This window comes from Erythrolamprus reginae, chromosome 2, assembly GCF_031021105.1.
Source record: "Erythrolamprus reginae isolate rEryReg1 chromosome 2, rEryReg1.hap1, whole genome shotgun sequence".
NCBI classification, from domain to species: Eukaryota; Metazoa; Chordata; class Lepidosauria; order Squamata; family Dipsadidae; genus Erythrolamprus; species Erythrolamprus reginae.
The window spans coordinates 130,759,868-130,773,056 of NC_091951.1; the positions used below are offsets into that span (position 1 = coordinate 130,759,868).

General features: G+C 45.6%; 1 protein-coding gene across 2 annotated transcripts in view; it reads right to left on the reverse strand.

Moving 5' to 3' along the window:
- TENM2 (teneurin transmembrane protein 2) overlaps positions 1–13,189 on the reverse strand; it is a 1,054,259-nt gene that overhangs the window by 779,261 nt on the left and 261,809 nt on the right. The gene's annotated exons all lie outside the window — the stretch shown is intronic.

Below are 13,189 nucleotides of genomic sequence, written 5' to 3' on the forward strand. Positions count from 1 at the left end.
GTCACAAAAAGCAGGGGTCCCCAACCTGTGGACCACAGCCTATAGCCATGATGTTGCCAATTTGCAATCCGGCCATGTGAGTGATGGGCTGACATGCACATACACAGCCCGAATCACACAAGCATCAGGTGCCGGTGCTTGTATCCCCACTCATGTGGGAAGTGGACATGTGTACCCCCTGCTCACACAAAGCTCTCTGTGTGTGTGTGCGTACACCTGCCCCTCGTACAAAACCATCCCCCCTTTTTCTTCTCCTGCACTGGGCCGCCAACCTGGAAAGCCTGGAAACATAAAGCATTTGCTTCAAACCAATATTCCATGCATTCTTAGTTTCAACAGTAACCATCCACTGTCACACAAAAAGGATTGCACAGAAGACTATATGGTAGGATGAGAACCAACTGGAATATCCAGCAAGCTAAACAAAAGGAAAGCATGACCCTATGCGAACAATTGGATACCCACAAGCACTTCTTACAAAATGTGTATGCAATACACAAGGCAGGGAGGGAGGGACGAAAGGACGGAAGGAGGGAGAGGGAAGGAAGGAGGGAGGGAGAGAGGGAGGGAAGGAAGGAAGGAAGGAAGATAAGACAACTATATGACACTCCCTGCCATATATAAAAATTTCAGAACTAATAGAATGCAGCTTCCAAGATCTTCAAGTGGATATTGCCATTGCCCTGAGGGCACCATGCAAAGACAAATCATTCATCGCAAAGATTGCTTGGAGGTCAGAGATATTCCTACTATAATCTACTGGATCCCCTGAATGGGTTGTCCCTTGGCTACAGGGAGGAAGCTAACTATCAGACTGCAAGAACACAAGTGAGCAGACAGATGTGGAAACACAAACTTATTGGTAGCCTCCCTAAATAAGAACATACATGCAATCAATAAAAATATACATTCAATTTCACAGCTACTAAAATGTTGGTCAAGCAGCTACAAAGATAGCCAGGGAAATAATTGAAGCCTGGGAAACAGGCCCCTTGTCAGTTAACAGCAATGCTAATTTATCACCAGTTTATCAGGTACTTAGGAGTCAATGACTTAATAGCTGGCCATCAACACCCAATCAACCAATAAAAAGCCACACACATCTAGGCACCACATAAATACCATGCATTGAACATTTCCAAGCACACATTCTGGTAGAGACGTTCCCTGGGGAGAGACTCCAGCATGAGTCCGAAAGCTCGGAAGATTAAACCTCTGGTCCTGGTGTCCAAACCTGGATTGGATCCTGCAAATAAAGCTCTCTTCCCTAATACAGTGGTACCTCAAGATACGAACCCCTCATCTTACGAACAACTCGTGATACGAACCCGGGGTTCAGAAAAAAATTGCCTCTTCCTACGAACTTTTTTCAAGTTACGAACGCGTTCGGAGGCTCCTGGGAAATAGGAAGGAGTGGGGCCAATTGAAATTCTCCCATCTGCAGCGTCATCGGTCTCCGGGCAGACTCTCCCTCAATTTCGCCCGAGGGAGAGTCTGCCCGGAGACCGATGACGCTGCAGATGGGAGAATTTCAATTGGCCCCACTCCTTCCTGGAGGTTGCTAATTCCTAACTTCTAGGAAGCCCCATTCTGGGCTCAGCAGCCTTTCCATGATCCCTTCCCTTGGCGCAGAAAAGGAACCGGCGGGGAATCCCACTGCCTGATCCAAAGGGATTCACAGGATCTTCCTTGGAGGGGGGCGGGAAGGACCTCAGGAGGGGAGGGGTGAGGCAGGGCGGGGCCAGGCAAGGGAGGCCAGAAGGAGGGCTACCGGCTGTTTTAAAAGGTGACAGCCGGGCTTGGGGGGCTTCCCAGCAACCCCCCCAGCCCGGCTGTGACCTTTTAAAATGGCCGCGCGGCTTCCCAGCCATCTCCCGAAGCCAAACGCCAAACCCAAACTTCGGGGTTCGCCGTTCGGAGGCTCCTGGGAATCAGGAAGGAGTGGGGCCAATTGAAATTCTCCCATCTGCAGCGTCATCGGTCTCCGGGCAGACTCTCCCTCGGCCGAAATTGAGGGTTCGGGGGGTGCTGGGAAGCCCCCCAGGCCGGCTGTGACCTTTTAAAACAGCCGTGCGGCTTCCCAGCTGTCTCCGAACGCCTAACCCAGAAGTTCGGGTTTGGCGTTCGGCTTCGGGAGACAGCTGGGAAGCCGCGCGGCTGTTTTAAAAGGTGACAGCCGGCCTGAGGGGCTTCCCAGCACCCCCCGAACCCCAAACTTTTGCCAAACTTCTGGGTTTGGGGTTCGGGGAGGTGCTGGGAATCCCCCCAGGCCGGCTGTCACCTTTTAGAACAGCCGCGCGGCTTCCCAGCAGTCGCCGAACGCCGTTTTTTTGCGGGGGGTTTTTTGGTTGCACGGATTAATTGACTTTACATTGTTTCCTATGGGAAACAATGTTTTGTCTTACGAACCTTTCGTCCTATGAACCTCCTCATTGCACCAATTAAGTTCGTATCATGAGGTATTACTGTACAAGTATGTTAATATTGCAGACTTATAGTATTGTAAGTGATACTGATATATAAAACTTTTAATTAAGCGGGTACAATGAATAAACATAACTTTGAATTTCAGAAAACACTGATCTCATTGTTGTCTTGGGTGACATCTCTGAAAAAAAATCAGATGCTCAGGTGTGAAAATGAGCGTTGACTCACCTGATACGCTCTTTCTCTTGGTAGAGGAGTCGACAGTCAGGATGGGTTGTACTCGCTTGTAAGAGGCGTGTCCGAGTCATAGAAGTATAAAAAGGCTGGATCCGCCCACAGACCCAGTTTTGATGACGTAACTGAAAACACTGACTCGGAGTGGCAGCACAACTCAGACTCCTAGATTCAACTAATTCCAACCCCCCCCCCTGAACTATGTACAGGAAAACTTCTTCAGCTCTACATTGAAGAGGATAAAAAAACAAGGAAAGAAGAAAAAGGTAGACAAGGGGAGGGAACTGACTGTCGACTCCTCTACCAAGAGAAAGAGCGTATCAGGTGAGTCAACGCTCATTCTCCTTGGAGGGAGGAGTCGACAGTCAGGATGGGACATGTCAAAGTTATTGTCCCGAGGGATGGGCAACTTCCACTACTTGTTGTAGGACCCTCCGCCCAAAGGCCGCCTGTGCTGAGGCAAATTTATCGATCTTATAGTGGCGGATAAAAGGAGTGAGAGAGGTCCAGGTAGCCGCCTTGCATAAGTCCTCCAGGGGGCATTGAGTGGCCCAGGCCGCCGAGGAAGCCGCACTCCTAGTGGAGTGTGCGGTTATGCCTAGAGGCCTCTGGACGCCCTCCACGTCATAGGCTTTGGCAATGGCCCCACGGATCCATCGACCAATGGTGGACGAAGAAGCTTTGAGGCCGATCTTTTGAGGGGATAAAAAAATAAACAGGGCCTCAGATTGCCTGATGGGCCGTGTTCTTTTCAAGTAAACACGAAGAGCTCTCCTCACGTCAAGCGTGTGCCATCTGCGTTCCGAAGGGTGAGAAGGTCGGGAGCAGAAGGTTGGTAGAATAATGTCCTGACTCCGGTGAAAAATCGAATTGATTTTGGGGAGGAAGGACGGGTCAAGGCGGAGGACTACTTTGTCTTGGTGAAAAAGGCATAGGTCCTCTCTGACAGATAATGCTGCTAACTTGGATATCCGTCTGGCCGTTGTGATGGCAATTAGGAAAGATACCTTGAAGGAGAGATATCGTAGAGAAGCCTCTTGTAGAGGCTCATAAGGAGGCTCTGTTAACGAATACAACACCTTTGGGAGGTCCCAAGTGGGGAAACGGTGGACCACAGGGGGGTGCGAGTTGGAAACGCCCCTGAGGAATCTGGACACCAAAGGAACATGAGCAAGGGATATCCAGGTGCCACAAGCGATGATGGAGGAAAGAGCTGCAGTTTGCTGCTTAACGGTATTCGGAGAGAGACCCTTATCTAGGCCGTGTTTTAGAAATTTAAGGACCTTTGAGAGGGGAATGCGAATTGGAGACAATCCTTGGAACTCACACCAGGAGCAAAAGGTTTTCCAGGTTGAGGAGTAAATACGCTCCGTGGAAGGTTTGCGAGCCTTATGAATATAATCAATGACATCGTCGTCAAAATCCTGACTCCTCAGGACGCTCCGCTCAAAAGCCAGGCGGTCAAGCGGCACCTGCCTGGGTCCGGGTGCAGGAGGGACCCCTGGGAGAGCAGATGAGGATTCACTGGTATTTGCCATGGCTCCATCACCGACAACATTTTTAAGTCCGCAAACCAGGGTTGCCTGGGCCATAAGGGAGCTATCAATATTACCTCCGCTTGCTCCTCCAATATCTTGTGGATGACCTGGGGGAGGATAGGTAATGGAGGAAAGGCGTACAGTAGTCCCCTGGGCCAGGGGCAGTGGAGGGCATCGTAGTTCTCCGCCCCCTGGGACGGGAAGTGGGAGAAGAAGCGGGGAAGTTGGGTGTTGAGAGGGGAAGCAAACAGATCTATTAATGGTTTGCCGAACCTCATTGAGATTTGCTGAAAACTCTCGGATCTAATTTCCACTCCGTTTGCTTTACTGTTGCCCGGCTGAGGGCATCCGCCTGTATGTTGTCTGTCCCCGATATGTGTTCCGATCGGAGAGAGGACAAGTGTCTCTCTGCCCAGAGGCCGATCTTCTTGGCCTCTAGCATCAGAGTCCTGGACCTGGTGCCCCCTTGACGGTTGATATGTGCCTTGGTGGCCATATTGTCGGTCCTGATGAGGACGTCCTGTCCGGCAATCAGGTGGCTGAAGCTCTTGAGGGCCAGGAAAACTGTGTGTAACTCCAGCCAGTTGATGGGGCAGGAAGACTGGCTTGTGTCCCAAAGGCCCTGGGTCTGCTGCTGGCCGCAATGAGCTCCCCATCCTGACAGACTGGCGTCCGTGGTGATGGTTACGGTGGGGGAGGATCGGAACAGGGTGCCGTCCTCGATGGCTCCGGACTTCCACCACGTCAGGGATCTTTGGACCTGTGGAGGAAGATGGGTTCGTCTTGCCAAGTGGGCCTGTCCAAGCTTTTGGAAGGGAAGTAGAAACCACTTGGAAAGCAGGAAACCATCTTCCCTAACAAGGAAGAAAGGGAGGAGAGGGTGGGGAAAGGGTCGCCCTGGATTAGGGATGCCAACCCCCTAATGCTACTTATCCGCTCAGGGGAGAGACTTACTAGCCCCACTGAGGAGTTGATAACTGTACCCAAATGAAGGATGGAGGTAGCAGGGGTGAGATGGCTTTTCTGGATATTAATAGAAAAACCGTGAGCCGTAAGGACCTCGACAGTGGTCTTCAAGTGGTCCTGAGCTAGGCTAAAGGACTTCGCTAATACCAGGATGTCATCTAAATAGAATTGAAGACGAATGGGTATAGATCTAAGATGGGCAGCTAAAACTGATAAAATCTTGGTGAAAACCCGGGGGGCTGAGGATAGGCCAAAAGGAAGGGCCCGGTACTGAAAATGCCTTCCGGCATAGGAGAAACCAAGGAACCTACGGTGTTCCTTAGCTATGAGGATATGTAAATAGGCTTCAGTTAGGTCCAAAGAGGCCATGAAGTCTCCCCTTCTGATGCAGGCTAAGATAGTTTTAAGAGAGTGCATCTTAAACTTGTGATATCTTATATACAGTTTAAGGCGTTTCAGATCCAGAATAGGTCTCCAGCCCCCCGAGGATTTGGGGACAAGGAAGAGAATAGAATAAAAACCTTGGCCCTGAAATTCAGGGGGAACGGGCTGAATGGACCGAATGTCTAACAGGTGCTGTATGGCCTGGTCCATTAGAGCCCTCTTAGAGGGATCTTTGGGAATAGAACAGGCAATGAAGAAGGAGGGGGGAGGAGAAAGAAACTCCAAATGTAAACCCTTTGCCACTGTATTGAGAACCCAGGAGTCTGAGGAAATAGCAGACCAATGGGAGGCAAACTTAGCAAGGCGACCACCGATGGGAACTGAGAGGGGATCAGGGTGGGGGATATCACCACCTACCTCTTCGGCCCTGACGGCTACCTGCAGATCCGCGAAAGGGACGCTTGGTTCCTCTGCCTCTAGAGTTCTTGTCCTGGTCATTGCGAGGTTTGTAGCCCTGTTGAGCTGAGCCTCTGTAGTAGGAGAAGGATTGATCCGCCTGACGAAAAGGTCGACGATAGTAAGGAGATGGACGCTGAAAGGATTTCTTCTGGCTCGAGGGTAGGATCTTCTTTTTGTCCTTAGAGTCGATGAGGAAGGGCTCCAGGACATCGCCAAAAAGGTTCTTACCCTTGTATTCTGCTGTAGCAAAACGCCACTTGTGTTTAATATCCACTTGCCACTTCTTGAGCCAGGTCATCCTCCTGGCCGCTATTGAGGCCATGGTTTTGGCTGCAAACCGTGAGGTATACAGACTAGTGTCTGCAAGTAGTTGACAGGTGGCAAACATCTTGTTCAGGCTTTGTTGGGCTGAAATGTCAGAAGCCGGAATCAATTCCTGCAACTGTCTGACATAGATGAGCATGGTCCTAGCGAAAAAGGAAGAGGTTGTAGCTCCTTTGATAGCCCAAGCAGCGGATTGATGACTCTTCTGTAGGAGCTGATCAATTTTACGGTCTTCTCCCTTTAGAAGATCCTCCTCCTTTCCCGGTAGGTTCTCTGAGGAATGCAGGGCAAGAACTGAAAAGTCTATAGCAGGGGGTTCCAGGAAGGAAGCGAGCTCCGGAGCTACATTAAAAAAATCTCTTCTCTAGATTTGAAGGAGCTGGACCTGCCGCCGGGTTTAGGCATTGTTTAGTAATTGTCTCTACGAAAAGGAGCGGAGCCGGTATTATGTCTTGCTCCTCCATGTAAGGATTCCACAGGGTCTCCACCTGGGAAGCGGAAGGTTGAGTTTGAGTGGGTGGAGTTGTGAGACCAGCAGTTGAACGAGCCTTCAACAAAATGGTAGAAAACAACTCTGCTGGGAATAAGGCTGCTGATATACGTAAAGCTGGGGAAGCTTCTTCGTCCTCAGACAGACCGGCATGACCCCCCTCTGGAGGTTCCTTGTCAGAAGAATCCAACTCCTCAGCCGAGGAATCAGACCAAGAATCTTGGGTAGGTCTGAGGGTAGAGGCCGCAAAGGAAAGAGGGGCCACTGGGGGCGCTGGTACTGGTCTAGAGGGAGTGGTAGTGGGTAAGGTGCTAAGCTTAAGTTCGATGCTGCATTGAATTGCTGAATCAATCCACCTCTGGATAGCTGCTGCATCAAAGGTTGTTGAAGAGGAAGGGTGGACTTCTGGGGGAGGCGTCGCCTGAGGTATCTGTTGAGAGACCTCTGAGGGAGGACCAGGTTGAACTGGAGGTGCAATGAAAATCGTAGGAGAAAGGGGAACTGGGGGTCTAGAAGTGTCTGGGGTCAAATTTTGATTTTGTAAGCCAGCTGGACCCCAAATGCTAGCAGCCAGAGTTACAGCGGACCCAGAAGGGGAAAAGGTAGCTGGAGCCTGATTAGGAATTCTGGGAGTAGGGGAAAGAGCCCTGGCTGCTTTCTCATGAAGACGTTGTAGAGTAAGATCCCTACGCCTCTCTGCTTTTGAGGGTTGAGGAGGAGGGTCCCTGTTTTCTGGAATAGGGGAAAGGAGATCAGAATCCACATGTAGAGGCCTGACAGATTTTTTGGTTCTTTTCCCTCCTGCTTTAGCTAGGTCTGCCATGGCAAGATAGCTAAGGAAGAGGGAAAGGGGAATAAAAAGTAGAGGAAAATTTAGCAAGACAAAGTCCCCTGCAGGGGTCTGTGAGGATAAAACAGGAAACTGTTGAAAATGTGTCTTGCAAGGAAGGGCTAAATATATATATATATATGTTGAAAAATAAATAACCTAGCCCCTAATTCTGGAAAAGGATGAATCCTTAAATAGCTATCTCCTTCTTAAGCCTGGTCAAAAAACAGTAGAAACCCAGAAACTTGGGCAAACTACTGAGATCGTTGCAGGATTTGGCCAGAAGATGGCGCCAAAGACCTTAATAATACTGTATAGCCGGCCGAAGCTGAGTCACTAGAATAGCAATTAACGCCTGATAAAAAAGCCGGCAAATTTTTTCTCCTGCGTCATGAAGTATCTGCGTCTTTTAATTCTCTCCCAAGACTCCTGGAAAACCTGGCATGGAGTCAGAAAACTCTCTGGGAGGAAAAGAAAGGTAAAATAGAATAAACCCCTTTTGTTTTGTTTTTTACCAGAACTGTAACCAGCTCCAGGGGGAATTAGGGGCCACTGTGAGGAACTCACACGTTGTGCCTAGGAGGAAGGAACGTTGGCAAAGGGGGTCAGACTGTAACCAGTCAGGATCCCTCACCAGGCTTATGGCTTGCCTGCGAGTGGCTCCAAGGCAGCCCTAATGGCTGAAGGAGACAATAGGAGCCAGTGGGGGTGGGGAGGACCCAAAAGCCCTACCCCCCCGCAGATAGAGCTGTACCAAAAGGTCACTGCACTCTACTGCTTCCTCAGGACCAAGTTAAACTGATTAAAACTTGGGATTACTAACCTAATGAAGATTATTTATAAGGAGTCACAGACAAGATAGGTTGTGCTGCACGAGGTGTCTCTGTTAGAAGCGAGTCAAAAAAACTGGGTCTGTGGGCGGATCCAGCCTTTTTATACTTCTATGACTCGGACACGCCTCTTACAAGCGAGTACAACCCATCCTGACCGTCGACTCCTCCCTCCAAGGAGAATGTGCTGCTCAGACATGACACTTTTCCACACACACCCAAAAAAAATTAGAGGGAACATTGATCCCCTCCCTTAAATGATGCCTCTAATATGACATCAGTCATGACCTTTCAAGGGCTGCCTCAGTCCTTTAGAACAGCCTGCCATCAATTGGATCGCTAATATTTTAGTCTGCTGAAGGACTGCAAAGACCTGGTTCTTCTTCAAATATTTACTAGGCTGAAGGAGATGACCTGTGATAATGTTTGGCCTGAGGCAAAGGGTAACTTTGTTTTTAACTCTATGTTATAATTAAATTATTGTGTATTATTGTAACCCACATAGATTGTATGAAGTGTAGGCTACCATATAACCCCTGCAAATAAATAAATAATAAATGAAAGTGAGTGACAATAAAGTGTAAGATGATGGCAGTCTCAGGTCAGATGGCACTCAAAACGCCACTGTGGAAGAGCTTAGCATCTTTCAAACGATTAGTGGCCTTTATGATACAGCTAGATTAAAACCTTTCAGATGTCAAGTTGCTGATGTTGACATACAGGAAAAGAATATCTGAAACTGTAAACATACAACTACAGTGGGAAAAAGTAAGAAAGATGGACACAGGAAAGCTCAATACTGTACAGTGAAATTGGAAATTAATCAACAATGCATTGATATCATAGGCAACAGCAAATTGAAATGACCTGGATTTGGACAGTTTTAGTCTGAAGAATTTTATTTTATTACCTAGGACATAAAGAATAATGAAGGATCTGTGTTGCTGTCATAATCAGGAAGGAAGCTATTATTATAGGGATAGATAAGGCATCAACATCTTTGCTGCTTAGTCTCACATATATTACATTATCTGGTTATATTATCTGCTAGCTACCCAATATGATGCTCACAGGCACCAGAATTCAGACAAAAGCTTCTCAGAGTATATTCCTTATTCTAACCTGAAATGTTTAAAATATTGTTTTAATTTTAAATAAATGAATTTTGTATGCTGCAAAACAGAGCCTAGGGCCCCCCACAAATCATCATCTTGTTCAGACTACCTTAAATTTCCTGGGCATGTTCTTAGAAAATAAAAATGATGGGTAGCTATAACCTGAGGCTTTGTTCATAATTTTGCCAGCCTGCTTAGAAGAATTAATAAAGGCAAGCTTGAATTTTATAGTGAGTATTCAAGGAGACCCCTTTGTGAGAATGATCAACCACTTTGTGAATGGACAATCCCATGGTAACCATTTTATTTGAGTGCCTATTATGTTCTCAAAGTTCCATGCATTATTTGCTCCTTTTTGCTTACTTTGTTGCATGCAAAGGGAGAAACAAATTTTTCTTACTCTTTTTTTTAAATACTTGGACTTTGAAGCAAGCAGGCTATGTTGCTTAAAGCTGAAAAACAAAATACTAACTACAAATCATATTGAACAAAGATGTCATGGTGTCTGTTCTCTTGAAATCTGTGCACAATATTAATAATTTGTGAAGCACTGCAGCAAATAAATATTTACATGTGACAAACAACATATAATATTGTGTGGTTATGATCCTGAAGACTTAAATCATGTCTTCATGGTTTCTCATTCCTCAAATGCTACAAACTTCAGCTGCTTATGCAATTTGTCCAACTTTTACAACTGTTTCAATTATCCCAAGCTATTTTTTAAAATCTGAAAAAGTCATGATTTTTGTCCTTCATGTAAAGAAGACATTTTTAGAATTAATGTTGTTTATTGATCTTTAATGCCATTCAGATACAAGTACAGGTAATCCTTGAAGTATGACAGATCATTTAATGACCGTTCAAAGTTACAACACCCCAAAAATGCTATATACATGCCTGTTTCAAAATTATGAATTCTACAGAACCTACCCAGTCATTCCAAATGACCAGGTGGGTTTTGTAGAATTCATTTTCTTTGTAGAGGCACTGCAGCATGCATACCTCTCACCTCCCTCTTTCAGCATCACCTCATTAACTTATCACAGCATGACGAGGCAAAGTTTAATGTTTTGCAGTTACTGTTGGGCTGGGGAAGAGAGTTATTATAATGACTGAATGGAAAAGTGTATTATGAAATGGGATCTAAATAAACAGGACTCTGCTGATAAGGAGAATAAATAAGTAAGAGTTAAGAATTGAAGAGGATGTGCAGAGGAAGGAGAAACAGCTATTTTTTTCTAGGCCAGGTTTCATAAAACCCGATGAGGAAAAAGAAAAGGGTGTCACTGGAATTTTCCCATGTGGCCTAGCAAGATAGACCTACTTCTCTTTCCTTCCCCCTCCTCCTGAGCTCTGCAAATCTTCAGAAGGTCGGTGAGGAATTGTGAGGTGTGGAAATGGCTGTGGGGACCCTAAGGATTGAAAGAAGAGGACAGGGTATCTCAGGGATGGAAGTCCAAGCAAGGCATCCTGAAGCACCCTGTGTGCACTTAACTATCCACGTATTTGTTTAACATATGCACTGGGGAAATTTAAGACAAGGCTATTTCGCTTAATGAGTTTCAATTAACATTCCTGCCTTACAACTGAAATGGGCAGGTTCCATTATTCTCATAAGTCAAAAATTCCTGTATTACAAAAGGATTGGTATACAGTGATACCATGTCTTACAAACTTAATTGGTTCCGGGATGAGGTTCTTAAGGTGAAAAGTTTGTAAGACGAAACAATGTTTCCCTTAGGAACCAATGGAAAAGCGATTAATGCATGCAAGCCCAAAGTTCACCCCTTTTGCCAGCTGAAGCGCCCATTTTTGCGCTGCTGGGATTTCCCTGAGGCTCCCCTCCATGGGAAACCCCACCTCCAGACTTCTGTGTTTTTGCGATGCTGCAGGGAAATCCCAGCAGGGGAATCCCAGCATCACAAAAACGAGCGCTTCGCTGGCAACGGAAGTCTGGAGGTAGGGTTTCCCAGTGAAGGGAGCATCAGTGAAATTGCAGCATCACAAAAACACGGAAGTCCTCGAAACCCCACCTCCAGACTTCCGTGTTTTTGTGATGCTGTGACTTCGCTGAGGCTCTCCTCGCTAGGAAACCCTACCTCTGGACTTCTGTTGCCAGCGAAGCGCCCATTTTTGCACTGCTGGGATTCCCCTGCAGCATCGCAAAAACGCGGAAGTCTCGAGGTGGTGTTTCACATGGAGGGGAGGCTCAGGGGAATCCCAGCAGTGCAAAACTGGGTGCGCTGGCAACAGAAGTTCGGAGGCGGGGCATGCCAGTGGAGTCGGCTTGGGTTTTTAAGGTGAAAATAGTTTGTAAGAAGAGGCAAAAACAATCTTAAACCCCGGGTTTGTATCTCGAAAAGTTTGTATGACGAGGCGTTTGTAAGATCACTGTATATGATTTCCTAACTTAACCCTGCTGTTCTGTTTAAGAAAAGTAACAAATCTTATGTTCCCGGGTCACCCTGACCCGGACCGAAAACTCTTCATTTGCAGTGCTTATGTTTGGTCTTTTTGAAAGCTTTTTTCACTTGGAAAGTAGTCTGAACATTTCTGCACACAATGATATGAAAATTGAAATGAAAAAAGTAAATCTTATTGGTTTATTTTGCGGATATAATGCACGCCCCCCCCTGTTTTTGTGAATTTTTTTTCAATTTATGGATAGTTTTGCTTGCAAAATGCATTCTATTTTACTAAAGTTGGTATGGGATTGGTAGCTTGAACATTTCTGAACATAATGATATGAAAATTGAACTGGAAAAATTGATGCATATTGGTTTATTTTGTTGATGAAATGCACGCCCCCCCGTTTTTTTTAAATAGTCTTCACTTTATGGATAGTTTTGCTAGCAAAATACATTCTATTTTACTAAAGTTGGTGTGGGATTGGTAGCTTGAACATTTCTGAACATAATGATATGAAAATTGAACTGGAAAAATTGATGCATATTGGTTTATTTTGCACATAAAGTATGCCTCAATTATTTCAATTTATATAAAAATTATGCTGTTAATTTCAAACTTACATACTTTTTTTTAGTAAAATGGATTTGTTTCATAAAATTAGTTCTCTGGCTACAATGTGGTTGATTTTCAAAAGGATATTCCAAATATTTCTAGACAAATATGTATAAACAGTGACAATAATGGCAAACAGCAAGGCCGAGGGGGGGTGGCCCTTTTGTGGCAAAAATAAACCAATAAGAACCATTTTTTTCAGTTCATTTATATTTTTCTTATATTCAGAAATGTTCAATTTAGTATATCAAACCTTTTGGGGGAAAATTCCTTAGGGATTTGTAGCCTTAAAAAATAGAAATTGACACGAAATTAAAAAAGGATGGGGGGAGGGGCTTTTTGATCAAAATAAAAATATAAGTCTCAATTTTTCCAGTTCAATTTTCATATCATTATGTTCATAAATGTTCAAACTAGTTTTCCAGTTGAAAAAGTTTTCAAAAAGATCAAATTCAAGTACCTAAAAAAAATATTTTTGGTTCGGTCACATACGAACAGAAACAGATTCAAAGTTATGATTTTTTTTTGCCCAGAAAACAATTAGCCACCACCCCAAAAATATTTTTTGA